We start from the raw sequence: 15390 nt of genomic DNA, 5'->3' as shown, positions 1-15390 counted from the left end.
CATGTAAATGTATCCAGAAAAAAATGATAAATAATAAATACAAAATCAAGCATAGGTAAGCAATTTAAAGTAATAATTATATAATGAATAGCTTTGACTTTTTATAACATGCTTGTAGCTGCACCACTAGCGTTTCTGTGTTCAAAGTTAAAAATTTGCCTAAAATCATCCCAAATCTTAAAGCTAAAGATAAATAGCCATGCCAGGTGCGTGAACCTCTAAAAAGGAAAAATTCATTAGGTTCAGTTTTACTTGAAATCTTAAGCTTTAGACAGAAAAACCTTATTATATAAATAGGACATTGAAATAAACATTTTCAAATAAAAGTCCAATCTTTTTTACAGTGCTTGTAGATTTTTATAAAAAGATTATTATAAAAATTCTGTGTTGTCGAATCATGTTTGAAGAAATTTCTTTACACATTTATCAAAGTATTGAATTTGAATATCAGGTTGAAAATTATCCAGACTTATTTGTACTAGAAGCAAGTACAAAGTAAAACTTGTAACAAAAGGTCCGAACATAAGCATAAACAAGAATGACAACATTGTAAGGTAAAAAAGCTTGGAAGTTTGAAGTAGATAGCAATAGAAAAAGAATAAATTTAAGAATTCTATCCCAAATATTAGCTGATTTTTAACATAGAAATCTTAGAGTAAAATTCAAACTGACGGTCGAGTAAGTTAGGAATTAAATGTTTATAAGTCACGACTAGCAGAATATTTCAATTAGCAGCCAATTAAATACCTTTATTACAGACAGATTAATGTACAGACAAAGCGAGTTATAGAAAAGCCAACCTAACTTATAACTTTGAAAGTAATAAATGATTTAATATCTAATAGAGTTTATAATGCTTTCAAGTTTAAACCGTTATTGTTATAGATATAAATTTTCTAAAATGTAAAAGAGTGAGATTTTTTGTCTATATTTAAGGATTTTGATAACTTATAAACTGATTTGGTTCTTCATTTTAGAAAAGAATCACATAGGTCTATGGAAGGATTTATTTTTTAGGTTTAATTCGTGGGATGTGGTTTCAAGCTACCCCTTAGAATACAAAGCCCCTAGATACTAGGGGCGCAACCGCTAATTTATATAAAAAGCACAAAAACATATTTAAAATCATCTTATATTTCCAATTTTAGAGTATTATGACGGTACAGTTTTCCCTATTTAGTATCAATGTTTAAGTGCTTTTTTCCTTAAATATACCTTTAGAAAGAATATATAGGAATGAATTTTAGATGGAAGGTTGGATTACCATTCAGCAACAAAAAATCCAATTAAAAATATATTGGCATTAAAAAAACTGTCTATTTATATTTTTAAATATTTATCTGCGCCCCTAGACGCCTCTAGGGGCTCTTGAAGTTGGAGGGGAAGGGAAGTCGACCTCCTCCCCACTTTCAATTTCAGTTTTAAAAAGAAAAAAAATGATGGAGGGAAACTATGAGAAGAACCATATCGAGTCAGCTATTAGCGAGATCCTTCGAAACAGACATAGATCATGTTACTTTTGTAAAAGGATATATTTCTACTTATATATGTTATAACAATATTAACTATATTTGTAATCATATTTCAGTCTGTATGTATTTAGTCTATGTATTCTTATGATGATTTTTTTTTATATTATAAAGCTTTTACAAAGGCTGTTTTGCAAGAACACTGAAGATGGACAGTTATAAATTATCCTCGATTTATTGAAATCTTTTCCTATCATGCGGGAGAATTTTATCTTGTTTTTAAAGGAACATTAGTAGGTTACAACTTCTTGAACTTTTTGTATTTTGCAGATGAAGATATCAGAGATCTAAAGGGATATAACAATTGTTAATACATTTACGTACATCCCAAATCTTGATACACAAATTAACCATTCATCAGATTGAAATTAGTGGTTGAAAAGTTTGGCCAGTCAACCGAATCAACAAACCAATAAAGTTCCACAAAGTTGGTAAGCCAACGAATAAGAAAACGTTATTATTAAACTTTTGAGACTAGTGTAATAATCAGCCCAATGGTCACTCCCTCCCTGGGAGGTTTTAAAAAAATTTCTTTATTATTTTTGTACCTGTTATACAAAATGTTCAAAAACCAAAGCCAATTGTAGTGCATATGTTTTCAAACTCAAAAGGTTTCTAAAAATATTTTATGTACAATGAATCTGGGTGGAGGGAGGGGACATTGAGCAATTTATTACACTAGTCACCAAAGAAATTTAATAACATTTTCTTATTCGTTAGCTAAACAACCTAAGAGACTTTTAATGAATTTTGATTTGTTGGTTTATTTAGTGTCTAATTGTTCAACAACTAATCTTGGTAAATTCCTCCTACAACTCTTTTTTTCACTTTTGAAAATTTGAGTACCCCCCCCCCCCCCAACAACAAAATAATATTTTCCATAAAATATTATGATGTGTGACAGGAAAGAGAGGAGGGGAGGGAAGATAGAGACATAAGCCTCTTTAGCCGCCGTGGCAACCGGTTAGCTAACACTCAGGTTGCTACCACAAGCCCTTACGCGACTAATTGTGATACTGTCTTTACAGTCTATTTATATAAAAAAAAATCTGCAAAGCTTTCAAAATACTCGTGTGTGATTGGTCAAAAATGAAACACTCTGATTGGTTGGAAGTGGAACTCTTTGGAACGCCGTGGGGATTGGTGGGGGGGGGGGGGGCGCAAGAGAGTTAAAAGCACATATAAATATTTGTACATGTAGCAAAATTACGTCAGTTTACTACGAAATTAGAATCAGGACAAGATGCCATGGGGATTGGGTTGGGGGGGAGCGCGAGAGAGTACAAAGCCAGAGAGTAATATAAATATTAAATTTTCACATTTAAAAACTTAGTGTTTTATAACATTTGCGCCCAAATGTTTACCGAGGTTAGCGCCGGGAAACCCAACCATGATGCAAACAGTTTTAAATTTAAATGAAAAATCTCAATTGTTTACCAACACATTCGCCGTTAAGTTTACCAAGAAGAGCGCCGGCAAGCCCAACCATGATGCCATCCTGTTTAGGACAAAAACATTATCAAGTTTGAGATCTTATGTAATCTTTTTAAACTTAGTACCTACGGAAAAAGTTTGCATAATTAAAGGGATTTAAACGTTAAAAATCGATCATAATACAGGCAATTTTCTTTCAATTAATAAACCTGTAATAAATAAGGCAAATCATGTTAATTCAGGACTAATTGGTACCCAAACTTTTATGACCATTAGTAAACATTGGACTGTAAATTACACATGGTACCCAAAGTTTCATAACCTTTAGTAAACATTGGACTGTAAATTACATTTGGTACCCAAAGTTTTATAAACCTATACGGCTATATCCGCTAGATTAGAATTGGTTCTCAGCCATAATGAAATGCATCATATTACAAATATTGTAAGTAATTTATTTTTACGTTAAAAATTGTAAAATTTAACGATACTTTTTAACAAATATTGTTAGTAATTTAATGGGTTTAGAATAACATAAATATTTGGCCGCAGCGCTCGGCTCCCTAGCCTATAACCTAACCTAACCTAACCTAAAATAGTATTTTGAAATTTATAAAATTAGAGTACCCTTGACAACTAACATCTGTGGCCGCAGCGCTCGGCTCCCTAGCCTATAGCCTAACCTAAAATAGTTTTTTGAAATTTATAAAATTAGAGTACCCTTGACAACGAACATCTGTGGCCGCAGCGCTCGGCTCCCTAGCCTATAACCTAACCTAACCTAACCTAAAATAGTTTTTTGAAATTTATAAAATTAGAGTACCCTTGACAACGAACATCTGTGGCCGCAGCGCTCGGCTCCCTAGCCTATAACCTAACCTAACCTAACCTAAAATAGTTTTTTGAAATTTATAAAAATAGAGAACCCTCGACAACCAACATCTGTGGCCGCAGCGCTCGGCTCCCTAGCCTATAACCTAACCTAACCTAAAATAGTTTTTTGAAATTTATAAAATTAGAGTACCCTCGACAACGAACATCTGTGGCCGCAGCGCTCGGCTCCCTAGACTATAAGCTAACCTAACCTAAAATATTTTTTGGATATTTTGAAAATTAGATTACCCCTCTCATCAAGAGCGCGCGAAAATTTAAACATTTTTCCGCCCCCTCCCCCCCTTATTTTAGAATAATAATCTCATTGATAGTTATTGGGGCTCTAAACAGAGCCATTAGTAATTGTTAAAACAATATCATTAAATTATAAAAAAGTCGCATCGTGGGTACTGGTTCCCACTCATAGCTGCCATCTTCATTTTCTTGGCAAGCATCTTTCTTTCTTTGTATCTTCTTTTCTGCCCTCTAATATCTCCCTTGCCCTTAGCTCCTCCTCCAACACCCTTGTCTCCATGTTGACCACCCTGAACGCCATTACTTCCGCTACATGTTGCCATTTTGCCCACTGACAAAATACTAATGAATAATATGCTATCAACCTAAATATTTATACTGTTTCAATTTTCTGCCTCCCCCTTTACACGCAAACCCCCCTACCTATGCCTAGATGAATATGCTCTAGCCTCTATCTAAATGCGATTTGATTGAGGCAAAGGAGGAAAAACTTAAATTGAATTGCGGAACTTTTCGTCCGTCGTTCTATCCAGACCGTTGTCGGGGGGGGGGGGGGGGGGGGGGTACTCAAATTTACAAAATTGAAAAAAAATTTCTAAGAGGATAACGCCCTAATCTTAATCTACAGAAGGGACAATTATTTGTGTATTATTGGGGATGTACATCAATTTATCGGCCATTGTCTTATCCCTTGAGATCCCTGAAAGGAATATATTCAGATCAAACCTACTGAAATATAAAAACCTTGATATTTACTGGACTAGCAGAGCTTTTTCCAGGCGGTTTAATGCGTACACTACATAAAAAGGATGACAACATCCATAAAAGCGAAGCTCTAAAACGTTAGGACAAACGAACATTGACACTTGTATAGTGTCAGAACTGAATAATCAGAATAAACATGTATAAAAGTCGAACGAAACAAAATTGTACGTAAATCTGATGAAAAATTGCCTAAATACAGGATATTATTTAAGGACATACTTATATTTTTAGGACTTGATTATAGAGATGATTCGCTTATAACAATGTACTTTGTTGTCCTAGGAATCAGTATTCCAAAACTCGTATAATTTTATCACATAAAAATTTGATGTTAAAAAAGTTGAAAATCAACATGTTTAAAATGGACGTACGGACTTTCTGGTAACGATTATAGAGTTGGTTTGCTTTCGTACTCGTACCGAACTCCTATAGGAATCATCATGCAAAGTTTGAAATCGATAGGACAATTCTAACATGCTTAAATTAACAAAAAGAGCTATCCGTTACGTACGGACCGACCCTAATTATAGAAAAGCTTAGCTTTTAAAAAGTGATATGCTGCTTAATAATTATTTATTGCATCGTATATCGCATCCCGTGGTTATCAAAATAAAAAAATAGAGGATTAAAACCATTTTTTTTAGCCTTTAGGGGGACTGAAGGCATGGGCTAACACAACTAGTTTTAATTTTATGATCTTTATTTTAATATTCGCTGGAAATTGTCTGTTAAACAAGATTTTTCTGTGAATTATGAAAAAACTTTTGCCCCACTAAAATCAGTGGGCCAAACTAAAAATTTAGAGGGGATAATTTTGCCTCACTAAAATTTTAGTGAGGCAAACTGATTTTAGTAAGGCAAAAGTCCTCAGATATCAATCGGTTTCGAAGCGTTACCGGAAATGCTAGTCTTGATGGTCCTCGAATTTATTACACAAAGTAAAATTAATTCTGCTAAGATCTTGATAACCGCTAAATTGATTCACTGGGAATAGGCTTACTAGTCCCGTGGTCATTTTTAAAAATTATTTTCAAGAGAGTTAGACACCTTCTCCCAAAATTTTTGGTATTTCTTTTTTACTTTCAGGTACTTTTTTTATACTTTTTTTAAAGTAAGTAAAAAAAGATAAACAAGAAAAGACTATCCTAACCGCTAGTGGCGAAGCTCAATGAGGCGAAGGTCAAGTCACTAGTTTGTATTATAAAATAACTTGTTGAAAAAAATAGGTAAAAAAAACAATCCATTTGCTATAAATTGAAAATTGGAATATTTGTTTTGATTTCCCCAACTTGCTGTTTATTCGAGTTTATATCTTGTAAACACTTTATGGGCGTACAATAAAATTATTAGAATAAAACAGAAATACATTTACATCTTAGGCTTAAGCCCTACCCATTTCAATTTTTGCTTGACAAAATTAAAGTATAAATTTTTGGGAGACTTATGAGGAGCCCAATTGTAAATTGAACCATATCGGTTCAAATTTAGCGAGATCCTTCGGTACACACACAGACATACATCACGCTACTTTTATATTGATATGCCTAGAATCATTATTTAAAATACACTTATCAGACAAACATTCTTTTGCATGTAAGACATTTATCTAAAAGTCCTAATTTATAATGGTTATAACACTAGTGAGGGAGGGGACAAAGGGCAGGTCATTACAAAAGGCCTCAATTAATCTTTTCATATACGTTGGCCTAACAACATTGGGGGCTTTTATTGAATTTTGATGGTTTAATTATTAAGTTGAGTGTTCAAATGTTTTGACCAATAATTGTAATTTTGTGTATCATCATTGGGGATATACATCAATGTGTCGGCCATTGTCTTTTCCCTTTAGATCCCTGTTATGACACCCTATTAATGAGATAGGCATGCACCTAGAAGCTGTTTTCAAAATCCTAATGAATATTATCAGATAGTGAAGAATCTAATAACTTTATTGTATTATTATTCAAGGTTTATGCGGATATGAAAAACTTTAATAGTCTTGCTATAAAGATAAAACAGTGTTATTCAGATGAATGATTTTCAAAATTAGTTTAGGTTGCATATACATAAAATATACATATATATGTTTTAAGGGAAATGTATTTTTTTTAAGCAAAGCAAGTCTTTTTATCAATTAATTGTCAATTTGACTTTAGCATCGTGTTTGATATATTGTATCAATTTTTTTATCATCATTCAAAAACATTTGAGGATTTTTCTCGTATTCATTCGAATCCGGTGGATAGGAACCCGTTCTCATCCATACGAAAAAACTATGTCTAGCATCGTGTTATATCCAGCTTTCTACAAATATAAAAATGTACAATCACAAGATTAAAACAAGTTTTTTAGCCCGTGCCTTCGTCACCTCAGGGCTAAAAAAACTTGTTTTATCTTATAATTGTACATTTTATATCTGCGGAAAGCCGTATATAATACGATGCGAGAAATAACTATTATCGTATTCATTAGAATCCGGTGGATAGGAACCGGTTCTCATCCATACGAAAAAAAATATGTCTAGCATCATATTATATCCAGCTTTCTACGAATATAAAAATGTACAATTAAAAGATTAAAACAGTTTTTTAGCCGGTGCCTTCGGCACCTCGAAGCTAAAAAACTAGTTGTAATCTTATAATTGTACATTCTATATCCGCGGAAAGCCGTTTATAATACGATGCGAGAAATAACTATTAATCATCTTTTTCCAAAAAACATTATGAATATTGAATTGATCTAAGTATAAAAATTGTTCAAATGAAACGTGTTATTTAACTATTAGAGTAAAGCACTAAAGGGAGAAAGGGTTAAATATATGTTTTTCCCTGTCGCAATGACCTTGTGCCGACTCTCAATTGGGTCTTTGAAAATCAGCCAATGCAATGGTAACGGGAATATTAACACAGCCATGTAGCAGAAAACATTTTACTAGCAGACGAAAAGGGTTTATTGAAAAGGGGGGGATGTAGTTATCTATATAAACATATATACTATAAGTCTGTTATTAAACCTTGAAAATTAACAGCCATAAAAAGTTGTGCTGCCAGATATTATAGTTGTTAATTGTATAAAGTGTCCAATAATATTGAAAATATTTCTTTTTAAACCTGAAACATGAAAATATTTGCTCCATCCTTCCTTTTTTTTAAATCAGGCAATGTCTGTCTGTCTCATAGATAGATATATATATAGAAAGTTAGATATATAATTAGATAGATAGATAAATAGATGCCCAAGACCGTGTTTTAACATGTAGCGCATCCACTCGTCGTTGGGGAGTTGATGGGTCGAAAATCAGTTAAAGACCGCATCATAGCTAAAACAATTAAAATAGCTCAAACTGCTGCTATTTCAATTGCGCGATTTTTTGTAATTTACAGATAGATATATAAATGGATAAAAACATAGTTTAACATAGATTAATGGATAGAAACACATTGGCGTTTTTCCTGGGGCCAAAAGTTCGGAACTAATCCTACGTTTTTTGACACCAACCTTAAACTAAACGGTGGGTGTGAGCTTAACACACTCAAGAAAAAAAATGCTTCTTTAAAGTGTTAAATTCACGAGCAAAGATAACAAATTTGTTTTACAACACCTTGCCTATCAGGGGTGGATTTTTAGATAGAAAGATAGATAGATAGATAGCAAAATTAAAAAGTAGATACCAGGACCTTGAAACGTGAACTGTCTGCTATGAATGTTTTATTCCCCAATTCTTGTCTCGTTGTCTACTTCCTATTTTTAAATAAAACTTTAACTTTATCAATTTGAAGTCGCTCTATAATTCACCACTAGCGGCTTCGCCTAGCCTCTAGGGGCTTTGCCCCAAGAAGTTTTATCAACCTATTTTTGTGTTATTTAATTTAAAAAGAAACATAAAAAAAATTTGGGAAGGGATTTTTTTTTTTTTTTTGGGGGGGGGGGGTTAGTCAACCCCCTTTTTAAAATTTTATGTTAATATAAGAAATTTTTTTTTGGGGGGGTATTTTTCATTCTTTGGGGGGGGGATGGGGGAGTCCCACCCCCCAAGAAAATAGCTTAAAACCATCACAAGACCAGTAGGGATATTTTCTGAGATCTTAAGCTTCAGACAGACAGACGGACGGACGGACAGACGGACAGACATCATTCTACTTTGTATTATAGATATCCAAAATATTGGGACAAGAGCAATGCTTTCAAATTTTTATTGTGAAAATAGCCTAATACCTGTACCAGAATACCATCTTTTCTGGAAATCAATCTGTTAAACTGTTTGTTAGTATTACACATAAAAAATAATACATTTAATCAGAGAGAGGGGGGACAATGGTCTGTTTATTAGAATAGTCCCCAAAGTATTTTAATAACGTTTTCGTATTGATTAGCTCAACAACTTTATGGACTTTAGTAAATTTTGATCGGTTTGTTCATTAAAATAAGTGTTCAAACGTTTCAACCGCTAATTGTAATCTACAAAATGGGTAACTTTGTGTATCATCATTGGGGATGTTTATCAATTTATCGGCCATTGTCTTATCCCTTTAGATCCCTGCACCTAAGACATAAAATATTTTTATTAAAACAATACTTCAATTTAAATTTTCTTAAATTGATATCAGCGCTTAAATTGGTGATATATTTTATCATTTACGTACAGCCTCAAAACGTTAAACTATAGCCCCGCTAATAAACGAGGCTGCCGAGCCCTGCTATAATTTGTGTAATCTTAACCTCGGGACAATATTGTTGACAAATAAAAAAGTCTCTCGGAATTATAATGACATTTGTTGGTAAAAACTTTTCAAAACTATTCTTTTATTATTTTTCACCTACAGGAAAGTTGATTCTGGAATTTAATTGGTAAACAAATATTTCCATGTTTGGTAATATGAAGGTAAAGTATTTAAGATAAGGGATAAAGATACTATAGAAATTAAAAAGAACAATTACAAAAGAGAAAAACTACCCAACAACCCATCTACTCCTTTATTTTAAGATTCTCTAAATAAAAAGGTAGGGGTTTCTTTTAGGGAAACTGCCAAAGATAAACATATATACAAAGGGAGGAAAGCCCTGTGCTTTTTAAAAATGGTAATTACTAAAAGTACTAGTACATAAAAAAATATATTTTAGACTAATTTTCAGTATTCTCTTATAAATCAATCTTTTATTAAAAGTTTTAAAATATTGTTATTGTATTGTGACTACTACGGTAGAAAGTTTTATTTTATTGGGTTATTATCCAATGATTTATCAATACTTTTACTCTTCTCTTTTTACTCAGACTTTTTTCTATCTGTCTAGCTATCCTTCTAGATATCTCATTATATATCTATGATTGGTAGGAAGGCGGACATTGGACTGAAAAAAAAATACTGTTTCCTGGTTTAAAAAACTCAATCTTTTATTAGTTGTAAATGTACATCAATTTTTCACCCCTTGTCTTACCCCTTAAGATCTCAGATAATAGTTCATTCTCTATCTTTCATAAGTCTCCTAAATAAATTCCTTTACGATTAATATCAGTTGGATAAGAACTGATTTTCTGCCATACTGGAAAATCATGTATATTACTTGTTAAAGAAAATTTTTCACGAATATTAAAGTAAAAATCATAAAATTAATGGTCTTGTTATCCCGATTTTTCGGCCCCTCTTGGTTTATAAAAATCGTTTTATAGCGATAAATAACATTTAACTATCAGTAGAGACTAATACTATTCAATCATTTAATAATGATTTGACAGTTTGGGTCAAAATATCGGACAGACTGACGGACTTACATAATTTTACTTTATATTGAAAAGATGAAAATAAACGAATTTTTCTAACAATTTCCTAAAAATATTCTTTTTCCAAATTCTTTGATATGATTTTTTTATTGCCCCAAATGTTCTTTCAAAATATTGTACAAAAACATTTTCTACTTTTATCTAGGGAGGGAGGGGACACTTAATTACACTAGTTTCCAAAGTCTTAAAATAACGTTTTCTTTTTCTTTGGCTTAACAACCTTGGGGACTTTATTTCAATTTTGTGTGGTTCGTTTATTAAGTTGAGTATCCAAACTCTTTAACCACAAATTGTAATCTACAGAAGAGGTAATTTTGTGTATCATCATTAGGGATGAACATCAATTTATCGGCCATTAACTTATCCCTTTAGATCTCTGATATTTGTCTATTTTTAGATAACCGTAATGATTTTAGGTTTTTCCTATTATATAAACAAGTATTTTTGTCCAAAGCTTAAGAGGTCAACAAGTTTTTTGGGAAGCTTTACTTAGGTCCCGAAACGGATTTAGGCTATTGAATTTTTTAGGCTTTTGGGATGGTTTACCTGCTATTTCTATACCTGTCGGAATACAGAGCACCTAAACGCTAGGGGCGCAGCCACTAGTAAAGAAAGACAAAATTATTTATTGCAAAGGAGGGAGGAAGTGGACATTTCACTGTTATTTAAAGTTTATCCTTAGCTATCCTTGGTAGTTGAACCTGACGTTAGAGTGTCATGGACAGCAGTCTTGCCCGTAAAAGGAAAATAATAAGGAATAGTTTTCAAATGAGTACATATGAACATATACCAAGTACAAAGTATCAAACCAATCAAATAATTTGTATAAAAAGTAAATGGTTAAAAATGTTTTCGAAGGGGGGAGAGCGAATAAAAGATTGTAAAAGGTATTTTGGTCAAAACAGGAAATATGGAAACATTTTTCAATCTAACTGAATCAAGAAGAAATAGAAAATAATTATTTTCAGTTAAGGAAAGTCCCCAAAGTTTTTATAATAAAGTTTCATTAATCGTTGTCTCAACAACTTTGGGGACTTATTAAATTTTGATTGGTTGGTTAATTTAGTTGGGTGTCCAAACTTTTCAATTGCTAATTGTAATAAACAGAAAGGATAATTTTGTATATCATGTACATCAATTTATCGAACATTATCTTATCCCTTTAGATTCCTGAATAAATTTACAACCCTGTTATTCCACAAAACTACAAAATAAAAAAAATCACCTATAGAACATTGGATTAGGATTAATTTTCCCTGTAATTTTTTCATTGGTTTATCCATGTACAAATTGTTCTATACATTTAAAGTTATATAAAGATTTTATTATAGTAGGTACTTACATAAAACTTTTCGTAATATTTATGTTCATTTGAAACCTAAAAAGTTATCATTTCTTTATCAAGACGTTTATTCATTGTGAGAATCTTAAACAATTCAAAAATAAAACATTGTTTAAACTATTAAGATTTATCTAACTATAAAAACCTTTTTTAACATCCTATCAACTTAACCCTTAACGGTCGAGATGCTCTCCTTTCCTCTTCCATTTTTTCTATCTCATTTTCTATGAGTGAAAGATAGAGGGCTGTGCCTTTTTAGATATGGGTAATTGGTATGTCACATAACTGAATATCTCAATCATGGCGGGCACAGGATGCCAGCAAACCTGACAGTGTTATCCAGGTAAAGAGCAAAACTATTTTTGACTTTAACTAAGCATTTCATGTTACCAAAATATCCTATAGTAGTACATCATAAAATTAAATATAGGCGATCTAGTCAATTTCAGGTTCTAGGTCATCTACCAACATACAAATCTAATAAAACCAACCCTTTTGTTTAAGGTTTAGAATTTGTTTTTCTTCTGTGTAATTGTATAAATTTCCGTTGCACTTTTTTTTCACTAAACGCTCTAACAACAAAAGTGTGTTGACAATAATATCAAATTTTGTTGATTTGGACAGCAAAACTTATTTACAATATTGTCTGTTTGTCTGTAATCACAACAATCTAAATTAAACTGGTACCCAAAATATTATATCACCCTCTTCGATCAGTTTCCAGAAGCTAGTTATAATTTAGCAGTACCTTATATTTTCTCTCAAAAATCTAAATCAACAGAAAAAATTTTTTGTAATTGATGATATACACTAATTTATTGCCCATTGATCTTTGATTATAATGTTTAGAATCAATGACAAAATTCGGTTTGATAAGACATTCTATATAATGATAAAACATTATATCATAAGCTAAAGTTTGTTTATTTTTCCCCCGTTTGTATGACAACTTCTAAAAGCTTATTAAATTTGAAGCAGGATATTTTTAGTTTTACAACCTTTACAATCTAGACCAGTCAAGTTAATACTTTTCCTAAAAGTACCAAGTAAGGACAGTTTTCGACCACCCATTCCTATTTTTGAATTAATTTTATATAGGGGGGGGGGGGGGGGCTGCTTAATATACTCAACAAAACCTAAACTAACATAACCTAAAACACACGAAAAATACCCCTTCCCCCACTATTTGCTATTTATTTCAAAGAAATTTATCTGTCTATCAATCTATTATCTATCTGTCTACCAAGTTAATATCTCTGTCTATCTAAATGTTATCTATCTACTTAGTTAGCTATTATATACATGTCTACCAATTTATTATCTATCTGTCTATCTAGATATTATATATCTGTCTATCAAACTAATATATATTTTTCTATCAAGCTATTATCTATATTTCTATCAAGCTATTATCTATATATGTATATCAAACTAATATCTATTTGTCTATCAATCTATTTTCTATATGTATATCAAGCTAATATCTAATTGTCTATCAAGCTATTATCTATCTATCTATCATACTATTGTCTATCTTTCTATCAAATTATTATCCATCTGTACATCTATATATTATCTATCTGCCTGTATTATTTACCAAAGAAAATCCCATGCATTACGTTGAAATGTATATTTGGGCCTTGTGCCAATCCTATAGTCCTCCCATTGAGCTCAATAACATCTCAATTTTTGTCTAGCTCAGACAAAAAAATTACTGTTATATTATTGTGTTGGTTTGTTCCCTAAACCCAGTTTTGATACCCCAGGCCTGAGAGAAATAAATGCACCCTAATGTGTTTGTACACTAGATGTACATTAGGCTGTACTCTACTTAGGGACAGGCAGATATTGATATATACCAGAGATCCAAAGGGATACGTTAATGGCCATTATATTAATGTACATCCCCAACGATGGGACACAAATTTACCCCTTCTGTAAATTGAAACGTATGGATACTCAACTTAATGAACAAAACAATCAAATATAACAGGAGTACCCAATGTGTTTAAGCCAACGAATACGAGAACGTTATTATAAAAATTTAAGTACTAGTTTAGTTCACCCCCTCTCTGTATATATACCCATTGTGGATAAACAAAAATACTCCTTTTGTAGATTACAATTATTGATTATTATTTAACTAGTTTGGAACTTGCCAATAAACATTCAATAAAAATAACCAAAGATTTTGAGCAAACGAAAAAGATAATCTATATTACAAAATATAATGATGTCTGTCTGTCCGTCCGTCCGTCTCTCCCTTAAAATCTCGGTAACCACTGAACTAATTGGATTCTACTCTTCAGGGAATATATCTACTGGTCTTCTGGTGGTTTCAATCTATTTCTTTGGGGGTGGGACACCCCCAACCCCTCCAAAAAACAAAAAATTGCCATACATTTTTTTAGGCAGTTGATTTAGAATTAGTGGTTGCAGCACCAGAAGTACTTAATTTTATAAAATTACCCCTTGATTGCGAAGCCGCTAGTTTAATTATAAAACTTTAAGTAACAATGTTATTTAAAGCTCCTCTCCTTCCCTGAATAAGGGACACTAAAAAGTTTTAAATTTTAGAGCATTTTATTTTATAATTATTCCATAATTCGGGCCAGTTCTTCTGCACGCACGTAAAGGTTAGTTCTAATGGTTAATATAGCCATGTTTGAATTGTCCTATCGATTACAAACTTTGCATGATGATTCTTACAAAAGTAAGGTACGATATTTGAGTCGTACGTATTTACATTCGATAACACTTACCAGAGCTGGATCTTTAAATCATTTCAATGGTGCGTTAAATAACTCCGCGCAGAATTTCAGCCAATTACAGTGGCGTATTTTACGAAATTGGACGCTGTGATTGGCTGAAATTCTGCGCGGGGTGATTTAGCGCACTATTAAAATGATTTAAAGATCCAGCTCAGAAAGTAAGCACGTCCATTCAAAACATAATATTTCCTAGGATAACAAGCTATAATTATAATCAAATGAAATTTTGTCCTTATACAGTATTCTATATTTATATTTTTTGCAACAAATTTATATATAATTTTGTTTAGAGCTACAAATACATGTTCTGACACAAATTCTGACGATCTAAAAGTTTTAATGTCCGTTTATTTTTCAATCTGGTTTTGCTTTGGTTTGGTTGTCATCCGTGTTCAATAACATGCTAATGCATTTGAGAGATCTTTTGTTACAAATAATTCATACTATAATGGTCTTAATAATATACCAATATTGATCTACTCAACGAGAATAAATCAAGACTGTATATTTTTTGATTGTTTTAAAATTGTTCATCGCTAAATATCTTTTGGTTTTCCATATAACTATCTAGCTAGGTATCTTCTATGTCTGATAGTTTTCTATATCTGTATATCTATTCTCCAGATATCTTTTAGTAATAAT

This window comes from Acartia tonsa, chromosome 8 (genome assembly GCF_053477335.1).
Source record: "Acartia tonsa isolate MP-2025a chromosome 8, ASM5347733v1, whole genome shotgun sequence".
In the NCBI taxonomy this organism is placed as follows: domain Eukaryota; kingdom Metazoa; phylum Arthropoda; class Copepoda; order Calanoida; family Acartiidae; genus Acartia; species Acartia tonsa.
Note: the sequence above shows the minus strand (reverse complement) of the source record.